Raw genomic sequence first — 14,952 nt, forward strand, 5'->3', positions numbered from 1 at the left:
AAACATGCACACAAATGCCTGTAATCTAATTAGCTGGAGGATTGGAAGAAGGTGACCGTGATGTGACCAGGCTCAGTGAATGGTGTTCCTATCTCTCTCTCTCTCTCTCATATTTCCCTGTGTACATAGGTGCTCTATAAGAATAAACAAATAAATAAATAAATTCACAAAATTAGGGAACATCAATTCAACACTAAAGTTAGGTTCTATATATTATACCAAGAAGAAAAAAAAAAAAGTTGACATCTTAATGTGCTAATTCTATCAGCTGATAAAAAGATAACAAGAAAATATACACATAGTGTTCATGTCTATGGAGAAAAGAAGTTATTCTAAAACAAAGCAAAAAGGACTCATAACAAAGCATTTTAAAGTCTTGATCATGGTGAGTTAAAATTTAAATTTCTTTTAGATAATGCAATGGATACTTGACAAACTAAGAATATGCAATATACTCCATATTTTAGACTAAAGGATAGTATATGATTTAATATTAAGTTCTACAGATTATATAAAATAACAATCAATAGTGAAAAAATATCAATCCCACACAAAAATCAATTATAAACAACCAGTAATCCTGTAAAATTAAATCCATCCAGAGCAATAATTGTGAGGATTCTAGATAGATAGATATTAGTCAATACAGAGATGAAATTCTGATTAAATTGACCCATTTTTTAAAATTTCCTAAATTTAAAGTTTACGGTAAAATGGATACTTTAATACAAAACTGATGATACTTTAAAATTAACTTTTTTGAACAAATGTGATATTACTTAGTTAAAATGAAATGTGAATATCAAATAACTCAGAAATTCTATTTCTTAGGGTCTTCCATAGAGAAAACTTACAATAGTATTAGAGGAATTTATGGTATTTTCTAATAATTGAAAACAACTTAAACATCTCCTTAAAAGAAAAATTGCTACATAGACCTTATATTAGGATAGATAGATAGATGATCGCTAGACAGATAGATACAGGTAGATTTAGATGATTAGTTTTAGAGCTTCAGGTCTATATAGATTTTATGACAAAATCCTTCAGATATATTGTTTTAACTTTTTAAGAATTTTAAAACAGGTAGTCTATTTACATTTAAAAATGTACACAGACATATGTTTTCTACTGGAATATATATGTGTGTGGAAAGGCAATAACAATTTCCTCACGATGACTGGTCTGAAAATACTTGGCAATAAGAAGAGTAGGGTCGGAAGTGGGGAAGCCGAGGGCTGGCAGCTGGTCAACCAGGTCTGTGAGCCTTTTAAAGGGACAAACATGGGGAACATCTTCACAGTTTTAAAAAAGGGAGAAATGAGTGTTTCTTATATCTACCCTCTTACATTTAGGTAAATAGTATAATGCAGTGTAGCCTTTTCTAAAACATAATCAACATGGTGACATTTTAGTTACCTAGTAAAGAATATGTGAGACTTGGCATGGCTAAATGGCATGTATGACAGACTGTTCTGAGACTCCCCAGGCTGTCTACTTTGGCCAGGCCAAGCACTGCCTTGGGTGCAATGTGTGTTTCAGTTGCTAATTCAAAGTCTTAGAGTAAATATTTTGGGGATAAAATGAAAGCCATGTGTTTCAGACAGCTTACACACGAGAAGAGACTTTTTGGGAAGTCACCAACACTTACAAATCTATATATTTTGTAATCAAGATAGAATATCACTGTACTTCAGCAAAGAACAGACAGGAGAAGCACTTTTATGTAAAGTTTTCAAAGTGAAGGCTGGTCAATTATTTGAAGGCACAATTTATTAAATAGCATGAAGGAAAACGAAGAATGTTAATGAATTGTTAATAGCTAAACATCTTTTACTAAGAAATTACTGCAAAAAAAAACTCCAATAAAATTCTGATAAAGTATATTTTATATGCTTTAATAAGCATTGTATCACATGGACTTATAAGTCAGAGTCAATAAAAAAATAAAATCCCATGCAGTAAAATAAATTCATGTAATGTTTCTCAGCTTTGGATGATCATTAATAGCATTAGTTGACAAGCTTTTAAAATAAAAATATTACTGTCTGTTTTCATTTGTAAAAAGTTAAATCAAAATTTCATGGATGAGTCATGGGTCATGTATTAGTGCTTTTTTTATGCTCTTTCTTTTTTCTTTTTTTCTTTTCTCTTTTCTCCTCCTCTTCTCTTCTCTTCTCTTCTCTTCTCTTCTCTTCTCTTCTCTTCTCTTCTCTTCTCTTCTCTTCTCTTCTCTTCTCTTCTCTTCTCTTCTCTTCTCTTCTCTTCTCTTCTCTTCTCTTCTCTTCTCTTCTCTTCTCTTCTCTTCTCTTCTCTTCTCTTCTCTTCTCTTCTCTTCTCTTCTCTTCTCTTTTCTCCTCTTCTCTTCTTGCTCGCCCCCTCTCTCCTTACCCCTCCCCTCCCCTCTCTTCTTTTCTTTTCTTCCAGAAGGCACATGTGCTCACTAGAGAGAGAGAGACAGAGAGTGAGAGAGAAAGAGGACATGGCCATGTCATAACCTGTTCTCCTACATTTCTTCATCCTGTTGGGGTTTGAGGCACAGACACATGTGCCCATCATATTTCTCAAGCTTTTCTAAAAGTATCTACTAAAACTTCTGACCTGGAGTCACCCTGTGTCATGGTGGTTAAAGGAGCCAGATCTCACATGGCTAACTGGGCAGTTCAAGTTCTGGACCCAGAGGGTTAAAAAATACGCCAGGTGCATGTGTGTGTCTGTCCAAAATCCTAAAAGGAGAAATGGAGGAGATGATGTGGCCGTCTTCCATGGGGGTATCCTTTCTCAGCTCTCTCTCTCTCTTTCTGTCTCTCTGTTTCTCTCTGGTGAGCACACACCCTCTAGAAAATTATTTTAAGCTACTAACCAATAGTTTGAGAATTAGTTATGTCCGAATATTTAATAACTCTGTAGATGGATTACTTTTATTAAACTGTATTGAAAAGTCACTAAAGGTAGGTAGTGTTTCCAGGAATAAAAATGCATGTTATAATATATAATTGCAGGGATAAAATATAACATTAAGTAATCTGTTAATGACCATCATATTAATTATTCAAACAATGCATTTTTTTGAGATTAAGTCAAGGTCATTTAGTGCTTAAAAGTATATTTAAAAAATTATAATGGACATGAAATGAAACTAGGATCTAAAAAAGTTTGTGAATCATTTCCATAAAAGATCAAAAAATGAGGAATAAAATGATAAAATTTGCACTTACATAACATCTTTTACTCTACAAAGCACTTTCATAAGGTCAGAACAGTATAATAGGAAGCAAATGGCTTTTGGAGTTAGGAAGATTTGAATTTGAGTTTTGGATCTGTTATTTATTAACTCTGATTTTGGCTACTTGCCAAGTTTCATTTTCCTATACTGAAAAACAGAAGGAGAAGAAAATTATATCTTCTACCTGCAATTCTTTTTTAAAAGAATTATTTAATTTTATTTATCATCATTATTATTATTTTTTAATTTGCTACAGGGCACACATGCTCACGAGAGAGAGAGAGAGAGAGAGAGAGAGAGAGAGAAAACAAGCCACCAGGTCCAGGACTCAAACCATGGTTGGCCTTGTGGGGGTCTAGCACCTTAACCATGATGCCACCTCTTATTGTGACAATTCTAAAGAAAATGTACAATAAATTAACTATAAAGTACTTTAATTTAGAAGTTCTCAAATCCAAGTATTATTGGGTGTAAATAAATGTAAAGGAGTCTACACGACTCTTTATACCCAAATCTGTTTAGACACTTCTAACCTCAACAAGGACCTCTGCCCATATTCTGCAATGCTCTGCAGTCTCTTGGTGAGCCATTTACAGACACTTTACCCACGCCCAGAGAAGTTTTCAGTGCTCGTGCCACCTCACGTACGCTGGATGTCTAATGAGACTATTGTGTGTTGGGGAACCCCACCATGTGTCTAAGGACATCCTGGTACTTTCCAATGATAAGCAGCTTTGTCTAACCTGAGAACACATGATGACCAGGGTATGGATTCTGGGACTCTCAGTTCTTACCCTCAGGATGACAATGCATTCCCTCAGCCCCCAGCCTGCTGGTGTCTAGTAGATTCAAGAGAAATGGGAAAAATCTTTCTATTCCTGGAGCCAATCTGATGACAAAAAAAAAAAAAAAAAAAAAAAAGTCTTTTCTCTCCAGTTTTATTCTTTTTCCATCTCTGGCCGCAATCACTTGGCATGCCTTTTAAACATTCTTCTCCACAACTCCTTCCCTTTATGCAATTGTCAGTATCACTAATTGTATAAGGAAACTTGAAAAAGTTACCAGAAAAAAAAAAAATAAAGTACAAGTTTATTTAGATGCACATTTAAAAAAAACTATAGATAGTTTTTTTCATAATACACATTTTTCCTGAACTTTTTGAAGACCCCTCATATTGAGCCAAGAACATAGGCCATGCAATCTTCCATTTAAAGCAAGAAAATGGGTTTCCATGATGATTTACTTGAGCCTACACATTAAAGCAGCTTTTCTAGAGATTCATGTTACTGTTTGATGGATGTAAAGTCCTCTGAATGTGGAGTTTTGTGTTTTCCTAGGAAAGAAAGGATTGTTTTCATCATCATCATTATAATCCTCCATCACTGAGAACTGGCGTGATTAGTTAAGTGCTTTATGTACATTTTTTTGTTAATCCAAAACAAACCTACAGAGGAGAAATGATGGTTAGACATGTTCTGTTGATGAGAAAGTGAAGATTTCAAGGAGTCAGGTAAGATAAAGGAGCATGAAGTCATGGAGTGATTTTGCATGCAGTTAGTCCTTCTCCACAGCGAGACTCCTCTGCTAAGCTCAGGTGCTGGGCTGTGCTGTGCCAAATTCCTGGCATGGCACAGTTCTAGAAGACTCCTGTTAGTGGTGGTAAATGCTGATAAAATAGCTAAATAGGGACTTTACAAAGAAGCTTCACGTATTACATAAAAGATTCAAGTATGTTTTAGTTTTGTCTTTCTTCTACTCAGTTCCATATGGCTTCATAACAGACTCTAACAATCAAAGCCTATACAGAAAGAATTTCAGTGTGCACATGTGTTTTCATTTTACTGCAAATATTTTGATTATTAAAAAATACTTCTCTAATTGTTACAAACCATAAAATTCAACATAAGAGACAGACACTGGAGCAGATGGTGAAGCTCAAGTTTTTATGAAATATAAGATGTCTCTCACGCAATTAGTAATTTTTGAAGTCAAGATGAATAACTCTTCACAAATATTTTATATGTTGTTCTGTGTTCCCTAAATATAATAAATACTTACCTCAGCAAATTTGTACAGGAGAGGTTTTATACAACACGACAAATTACAAAATCTTTATAAAATAATTAACAGCAGTTTGGCCAGATTAGCATGATTACAAACACATGCTGAAATAATCTTGATTGTATTCCCAGAAAGAAAAATAACCATAAAGGCAGATTTTGATTGCTTAAAAAAGATATTTAATTTTCATATTTATTTAAAAAATATGACTCTATCTTTGTTTGATGAGCTTTGTACTTGGAAATAGAAAAAAACGATATTTAGACATAGCAGTATTCTGTACTATTTTTAAAGCTTATTCCCCCTAGGTGCAGTTGCAGAAACTCTGCATTGCCGATAGTAAATAATGAATGAACTTTGTGGTTGCAATATCAAAGTCAAGTGAATAAACAAATAAAATAAAATATCACTAAGGCACAAAGCCTTTTACACTAATAATAGGAAACAATATGTAGTATTTTAACTTAACATTTTTATCACTAGATTTTCTTTAAAATCAAGTCAAACCTTCAGTCATGTTTTCTTCCTTTAGATGAGTACTATTTTGTAACACTAGATTTTTTTCCAGCATTTTACAGTAAAGTACACTTTCTGTATCATTGGGTCATAAAATTCCTTGTCCTTGAAATTATTTCCATTTTTTTACCGACTCGTCTCTGAACCTGGTCCACATCTTTTTCTTCTTATTTTCTTTTTGCCTTCTTCTGTCTCTGTGCTTTTTCTGTAATAGCTATGAGAATGCCTTTGACATAGATATTCCTCAAAGTTTAACACGAGATACTCTAATCCTTTCACTAATCTATCACAGTTCTTGTGAGAATTATATCCACTCTAATTATATTAGGTATACCTTATCTGAGGATGACACTAAAACCTTATTTTTTTCATGAGTCCAATTTTATTCAAAAAGAAAAGATCTTTTACCTAAAATCTACTTCTTCTCTGTTACCTCTCCTCACTAGCGATATCAAAGTATTTTCAATAAAACTCTGACAATTTTCAATTTCCTCTTACCCTCAAACCTCATGTAAAATTAATAGCCACAACCCATTGACATTAACTCTGAAAGTTATTTTCAAAGTTTCTTACAAATAATTATTTTATTTACCTTTCTTCCTTTCTTTTCTTTTTCTTTCTTTCTTCTTTCTTTCTTTCTTTCTTTCTCTTTCTTTCTTTCTTTCTTTCTTTTAATTTGACCAGAGAGGGACAAAGTAAAAAAGAGAGAGACAGAGAGAAAGCTGCCAGGCCCAGGTCTCAAACTGAGGTTGGTTATGTGGGAGTCCAGTGCCCTTAACCACCATGCCACCTGCTGGCCCCAACCATAAAAAAATTTAAGTATTTTGCATCCCTTTCACTGTCACAGTCATAGTTTCTTATTTAGATGATTAAAAATGATATCCACTGCCTTCAGTTTATCTCAAAATCTTTCTTCACTTGAGGACCTATTACTTGCTGATGCACTGGTGTGAAAATGTCCAGTGAAGACACTGCTTACCTGTTGTAAAACTCCTTAGCATTATATTCAGTGCCCTCCATATTTTAACACCAACTTATACTATACTAGGAGGAAAAAATAAATATGCAGACATATCATCTACATTTCTTTCTCCATTGTGTGTAAGAAATGACTAGAAAACATACAGTTCTAGGTATAAACCAAAATCTGAGTCTGAAGGAAACAATTTTCTGTTCTTATGATTTGAGAATGCACAAATCCTCTCCCATCAGGTATATAAAATTACACTAATAAAATTAAAAGCATATATTTTATAAATGTGCTGAAACAAATGCTCACATGTCAGCCCCTGTGCTAGTAAATAATAGAGCAATTTTAAGTAATTATAGAATCATGACGTGCTTTAATGCATAGGCTTTGTTCCCTGATTTGCGTCTCATTTCCTCCAAGGGAAAAGAACATGGTATTGAGCTATCTGTTTTGAGAATAGCCATAAGGATGGGTATAAGTCAGAACTAAAGGGATTATGAACATAGCCAGCCACAAGGACATACACCACCAACAAATAGTCTCCTTCTTAATGCCAACAGAATATGCTTTATGCTAGAAGAGAGGTGACTATGGAGCATAGGCTAAGAGAGAAGAAAAGATTGAGAAACTCTTATAATGATCAGACATAAAATAAAAATAAGTATTCATGGGGCCAGCAGATGGTGTAATGGCTATGTCGCAGGACTTCAACATCATCAACTGTAGTTCAAGTCCTGGACCTGGAGGCTTAAACTCATGCCGGGCATATGTACATGCATGCCCAAAACCCTGAGAGAAGAATAGAGAAGGGATTGTGGCCTAGCCATCACCCCTGAGGGGTGAATTCTTACTTTCTGTTTCTCCATCTCTCTCTGTCTCTCTGGAGAGCACACATACCCTATAGCAAAAAATGTCTCAAAAATATTAACAACAACAGTTACTAACTTTTATTGACTATTTACTTTAGATTGAGCCCCATACAAGCATTCCATAACTTAAAATGTTTAACATTTACTATATCAATGAGTGAGTCAGTATGATGATATCCAATTTTATAGACAGATAAAGTCTAACAAGTTACAGAAGCAGGTAACTAACAGAGCATCAGTTTACATTCAGGTTCAGCCAATTCAAGAGATGATCCCAGTATCGGTCAGTTCTGACTTTTCAAGAAAATTTAAGTGTGTGTTGTTGTTGTTTTTAATATTGCCAGCAGGCATGTGCACTCATTGGAGAGGGACAGAGAGAGAAAGACAGAGACAGAGACAGTGAGAAAGCATCCCCCATGGGGAATGGTCATCCCACAATCCTTTCTCTTTCATCTCTCCCTCCTTCTGGGATCTTGGGCATGCACACCTGGTGTGCCTATCAAGCCACCAGGTCTGAAACTACAAACGCATTGTTGGTCATGTGGGATCCAGCCTCCTTAATCACTATAGCATGTGCTGGCCCTGTGTTTTATTTATTTATTTATTTATCTATCTATTTATTTATTTATTTATCTATCTATTTATTTATTTATTTATCTATCTATTTATTTATTTATTTATTTAAGAATATTTTTGCTATTGGGTGCATGTGCTCGCCAGAGAGACAGGGAGAGACAGAAAGTGAGAAACCATCTCCCAGGAGGGATAACTATGCCACAATTCCTTCTCCTCCATTCTCCTCTTGGGATTCTGAGCATGCATGGTGTGAGTTTTAAGTCAATGGGTCTGGGACTCAAACTGTGGTTGACTATGTGGGAGTCCAGCGACATAACCATCTACGGGTCCCTTATGTTCTTATTTTTAATCAAGAATTTTAATGATACAAGTTTCCCCTTTTTCATCAGATAATGTGCTTTGATTGTAATGTGAAGAACATGGTTCTCAATCATCTAAATATTTCTGGGAAACAGTTACATGTAAGTCATAGTTTTATTAATATTACATTTTACTTTACACAAAATACTTAAACTCATATAATAACTACCTGAATCATTATTACAGCCACAGTTTATTCCTAAATAATATTTTATTTTGAGAAAAATGACAAAATTTTATTCACTTATTGAGAAGATATTTGCTAAAGATTTTCTAACTGGATTCACTAACTCATCTATTTTTTAATCAAACTTTCATTATGACTAAGTACCATAGTAGTCACTCAAGACAAAGGGAGTAACAGGTATTGATCTTGCTTTAATGAATATTGTATTCTATATATCCTATTATTATAGACACTGAACGGCTAAGTGTCAGGAGAGACCTGGGATCCTGTGTTGAGTTGGCCAACTTAGTGCTCTGGGGAAGCACAGTAGGGGGAGGATGTGTTCCTGGAAGAGGAAACAGTATGACTGAAAAACCAAGAGGCCAGAGAGTTTAATGAGACCTGATGTTTTAGAGAAACCAAAAAAACTATTCTAGTCCACTGTGGTCTTTGCAGGGCAAGGGGAGCAGACAGGAGCAGCATTAGAAAAAGTGTGATATTGGCAAACGGCAGACCTTAAAGAAGCTTGGGAGGTAAGGTAAATATTACAGACTTACATTAAGTTCAAAGGAGATTTGAAAGGATTTTAAGCAGCAGAGTGGTGTGTTGAGTTGCAAGTTAAAGTCACACTGATGCAATGTGGTGTATAGATTAGAGAAAGGAGGATTGGGCAGCAGAAAGAGAAGGTAATACAGAGTAAACTAAGCAAAAGATAATGATGTGTTCTAAGTAAGGCAATGACAATGGAGCTTAGAAATGTGCCAAAATTTAAGAAACTTTCAGAAATAGTTTTGATGCACATACAAGGGGACTTTAAAAATTACATGAAAAAAAACTGAATTAAAGTATGGGGGTTTTTTTGGTGTAAACAAGTGAAATGTGTGCACAAGTGGTTTTTGAAATAAAACATAGTTTCCATTAATTATTTGAAGATCCCCTCAAATGTATGTATATTTGATGGCAAAGGTAGAAAGAGGGGAAAGTTTAAGGCATAATTTAAGATTTTACTTTGAATAACTGGATGAATTGAAATAATGGGTAATATTTATTGACCATGTACTGTTAGCCATGCAGCAGTCTAAGTATTTTGCACGTATTCAGTAATTTAACATTTATGAAAAATCACTTCAAGGAAGGGTTTTACTTTCATTTTCCAATATAAGACATGTAAGGCAAAGCGAGCATCCAAGATTATAGTTAGTACAAATAGCAGAATATTTGAATTACTTGGCTGCCTCAGAGTTCACCCATTAAATTGTTTTGTTCTTCTGCATGGATTGATATGACATTACAGAGACAGGGACTAGGGAAGCATTCAATAGAGATTCATTGAACGCTATTATTATTATTTCTGTTTTGGACTGGATTTTGAAGAGCTTGTGATATAACCAAGTGGAGATTTTCAGTGTATTCTTGGGTTGTACGACTCTACCATGCAGAAGAGAGCCGCGGCTAAGAATTCGATTGCAGGGTTTTCAGTAAACGGATGGGCACTGGAGTCATGGAAGCAAATGAAATTGTCAAAGTGAGAAAAGGAGTTGGAAGTCATGTATCATTCTCACATTTATAGGCTATAAATGGGATATAAAAATGTAAAACATAATTCCCTCACTGACTTCCACCTCACGGGAGATATAAATGACGCAACAGACAACTGCAATATGGAGTGATAAGTGCTAAATCAAAAGGCCGAAGCTCTGAGGGTGATTTACCTCCTGCAAAAGGCACTCAGGAAACTAGTTCTTAGAAGTCACAATACCTGAGCTGCCTCTGAAATGATGACTTGGCATAAACCAGATAAATAAAAAAAATAAATAAATAAAATAAAGGTCACTTCAGACTGAAGTTCCGTTTACCTGGATGGTACACATTTAGACAGTGTAAGTAGTCCAAGAAAAGTCGATGACGGTAGCTCAGACACAAATGAAATGCTATTGGGGGACATATAATTTCTATAGTGGGTGTGGTGTGTGAGAGGGAAGCGTATTGGGAGGTAGGGCTGAGGAAGGTCGAACAACAGAAAGACTTGCAACTTAAAACTTCCTTTCCAGCACATGTCATGACAACACAGAGGAATTTCCTCTGTAAATGTGACTACCAGAACCTTTCAGATAACCCCTTTATGTTTTACAAGATCAACCATGGTTCAAGTCACAGATCTGGCAGCTTGCTTTCTCACCTTCACATTCTCTGTGTGTGCCTCTGGTGAATTTAAAACAATAATAATAGGATCAGCAGATGGCATAATGGTTACACCACTGGTCTTTCACATGGACAATTGCAGTTCAAGTCCCAGACACAGTGACTTGAAACACACCAGGCACGTTCCCAAGATCCTGAGAGGAGAATGAAGAAGAGATTGCAGTGTGGCCAATCCCCCTGAGTGATTTCTCACTTTCTGTCTCTCTGTCTCTGTCTCTCCAGGGAGTACAAGTGCCCTATAGCAAAAATTTCTGAAAAAAATTAATTAAAAAAAAAATTAAATAAATAGTTCTCAAAAAAAGATTGTTATACTTGCTATCATTGCATTTTATCATTTAAAAACATTGCCATTGCAAAAAGAGTAAAAAGAGCAATGTATTTAGAAACAAGATGACAATTTCAATTTACTAAATGAATATTGCCACATTTCATGCCCTCCCAACTTCTAAGCTCAGTTGTCATAATGTACTCTACCTGATAATTGGAAATCCCAGCAAGCAGAAAGTAATTTGCTCACATGTGTAATTGTGGGTAGAAGTCCAATCATAGCATTATTGGCTGCCTCACATCTTTCAATTAAATTCCAACTACTGACACAATAAAGATCTACATATGCCATTCTTAGAAAAAAAAATGAATTTCTTGGGACCAGCAGATGGCATAATGGTTAAGTCACTGGACTCTCACGTAGTCGCAATTCGAGTCCTGGACCAGTGGCTTAAAACTCCTGCTGGGCGCATGTGCATGTGTGCCCAAAATCCCAAGAGGAGATGGGATTGCAGTGTGGCCATCCCCTTGGGGGGTGATTTCTCAACTTTTTGTCTCTCTGTCTCTCTGGAAAGTGTACATGCCCTATAGCAAAAATCCCTCAAGGAAAAAAGAAAAGTATTTCTTAAATTGTATTCTAATGTATTTTTTTTTGCTCTGTTAAAATAAGCTAACTGAATTGGCAGAGCTTATATCTCAAATACCGAAAAAGACACGTACGTAGTTTATTTATTATTACTTTCATCACATGAGTTTAATTATTAAAATCACGATCAGGCACCATGTTGACAAATTGGTGGTGTGGTGCTGGCTCTTTTTTCTGTTTGTTTTAAATATTTCCATAAGGTACATATACTCTCCAGAGAGAGACAGAGAGAGGGAAAGTGAGAAATCACTCCCAAGAGGGAATGACCACCCCATGATTCCCTCTCTTCCAGTCTCCTTTCAGGATTTTGAGCACATATGTACATGCGCTGGCATGGTTTTCAAGCCATTGGATCTGAGAGTGAAACCAGGCAGTCAGTCATATGGGATCTGGCACCTTAACCACCATGCCACCTGCTGGCCCTCGTTCTGGCATTTGAATGAATATATTTTAATAGAAAGCAAAATTCTGGGTAGATTACACAAAGAAAAATAAAAATCCTTTGTTGTGTGATTTTTGCAAAATTATGAACGCCATTAGCAGACATAATTTATGTGATTCTTTTTATTTATGCTAATGTATTATCCAAAATGTTTTCTAACTTTTCATTTGGAATGTATTGGAAGCTTTCATTATGATTGACACAGCCTCTATTCTCCCTGTCACATCTAGTTGTTTTTCTCATGCCTGTGTATGTTTTGCAGTGGTCCTGCAGAGCTGTTAATGAGCCATCAATTATTTGTACAAATTAGAAGCAGGAATCAAAATTTCCCTAGAGAAAGTGTTAGTACTTTATCTTAAGATTGAATATGAAAATATTTGAATTTCAGCACAGATAATTCTGTGCCAAGACACCTGTGACTTTAAACATAATATTTTGTGTTTTAAGAAATGCACATAATTGGGGGTAGGAGATTCCTTCTTTAATTAGGCTATCATTGATGGAGAAGTGAGGAACTGTATATTGTGTATACAACACCTGAGGCAAAAGATTAAAGATGCATTCCTAGTATTTTTGGAAAGTGATACAAATTTTAACCAAAAAAAAAAAAAAGAGCTATTTGGCATGCACATGGTGCTGAAGAGTTTTATAATATTGGGTCTCTCCAAGTCAGTAGTGAGTAATCCCAGAGCATAACATCACAAAGAGATCATTTCTGCTTTTTAGAACTTTTCACTTTGGAATTTACTCATAATTTTTTTTTTCTGCATGGGCTCTTGGGAAATATTTTGGGAAAGTATTAATAGTAATATTCTATAAATTCTGTTCATGTTATTCTCTTTTTAATCTTGCTTCCCATATCATTTCCTGGAGGAGAGTTCAAGCTTTCCAGGCATTCAATTAAACAGATGGGAAGAAAACAAGATGAGTACAAAATAGCGACTATTTTGTGAGTATTTACTCTAGGTCAAAGTCTTTTTCAGCCCTTTTCATTAATCATTACAACAAATCCTTGTAGTGTGATGTTATCATCCTGTTTCAAGGGTGAGGAAGTCACAAGATCTCTCAAAAAAGCTTCTAAGTGATAGAATCAATATTTTAACAGTAGTAGTCTGGCTCTAGGCTATGGTTCTCCATTTAGTCTGTATTTTATATTCCCTTTCTGTAGACAGGAATTCTAAAAGACACTAAGTTGTAGGGGAAAGACCAATTTATCAATTTACTAAGGAGAGGGTTTTTTCCCTTGAAGATTTGCATGAAGATGGTCAGAAGCCCTCTGCAGTGTGTAAAGGTAGAAAAGAGAGTTTTAAAAGATATTATGAGATGTGCCTTCTCATGATTCTCTAGACATGCAAATAAAAGAGACTAAATATTTTTATATGATTTTGGTTCCATGTCTTAATTGCAATCATGTAAATGCTCTTGGACTGAATCACGAGAGTTATGGCTTAATAAGAATAGCATTCTCGGGACCAGCAGTTAGCGTAATGGCTATGTCGCTGGACTCTCACATAGTCGACTGCGGTTCGCATCTTGGACCCCGTGGCTTAAACTCATGCCAAGCGCGTGTGTGTGCATGCCCAAGATCCTGAGAGGAGAATGGAGGAGAAGGGATTGTGGCGTGGCCATCCCCCCTGGGGGGTGATTTCTTGCTTTCTATCTCTCTGTCTCTCTCTGTCTGTCTGGCGAGCGCATGCTCCCTGTAGCAAAAAAAAACTCTTAAAAAAGAAAAAAAGAATAGCATTCTCACAGAGCAGTCCATGTCTTCATCTCTAGAGACTCTAGGTTCTTGAGTATACTCTCTCTTCCCAAAAAAGGCAGAAAAATCTCCTCAACCCAATACAATTCTCTGTACCTGTAATGAAAAGAAAATGTTTGTGTTTTTTTTTTCTATTTTTCCCCTTTAACAATAAAATACTACCAAATTGCTCATAGAGAAATCTTCAGGGTGTGGACCCCAAAAGCAGCACAAAGACCCATTCCGTTGAAAAGAGAAGTCTTTGTAAAGCCTTCAGAGCCGCAAATTATGTGTTGGGTTCACAGAACTAGAAGAGAATTCCAGGCTTCCATTTAAAAATCTGAGGATAAATACCATCATCTCTTCTAATTCTTTTACTTCAGCGATGACAAGTACTCCCAGCATGGTTATCGGGATTACCTTTCATGACTCTCATATGTAATGGTGTGCTTGAAAATGTTTAAAACCATCTCCAGCAATTCCCTAGAAATATATGTGTATACACACAGACTGTAGATAGATAGATAGATAGTCTACATAAGTTTATTATTAATTTTCCTCATATTATTAAGAGGGTATAATACACAATTTATAAATAATAATTAAATCCACAACACTCTTTAGTAGAAATTCCATACTACAATTGGAATTGTAGTATGATGTTATTTGCATCTTGCACGATGTTATTTACTGATTTTTTGCTGAACTCTTTCATGTCTAGCTAGAAGGGTGAGGAAGTCACAAGATCTCTCAAAAAAGCTTCTAAGTGATAGAATCAATATTTTAACAGTAGTAGTCTGGCTCTAGGCTATGGTTCTCCATTTAGTCTGTATTTTATATTCCCTTTCTGTAGACAGGAATTCTAAAAGACACTAAGTTGTAGGGGAAAGACCAATTTATCAATTTACTAAGG

General features: G+C 35.4%; 1 long non-coding RNA gene across 1 annotated transcript in view; it reads right to left on the reverse strand.

Moving 5' to 3' along the window:
• Nucleotides 1–2,407: 2,407 nt before the first annotated feature.
• Nucleotides 2,408–14,952, reverse strand: part of LOC102476702 (uncharacterized) — a 68,470-nt gene continuing 55,925 nt past the window's right edge. The window contains exons 2-3 of the long non-coding RNA XR_001371429.1: nucleotides 4,021–4,115; nucleotides 2,408–2,443 (exon numbers count right to left, since the gene is read on the reverse strand). This is a non-coding gene — a long non-coding RNA (uncharacterized LOC102476702). The remainder of the gene's footprint in view (nucleotides 2,444–4,020; nucleotides 4,116–14,952) is intronic.

The sequence above is a fragment of the Tupaia chinensis genome, unplaced genomic scaffold, assembly GCF_000334495.1.
Source record: "Tupaia chinensis unplaced genomic scaffold, TupChi_1.0 Scaffold139833_1, whole genome shotgun sequence".
NCBI lineage: Eukaryota > Metazoa > Chordata > Mammalia > Scandentia > Tupaiidae > Tupaia > Tupaia belangeri.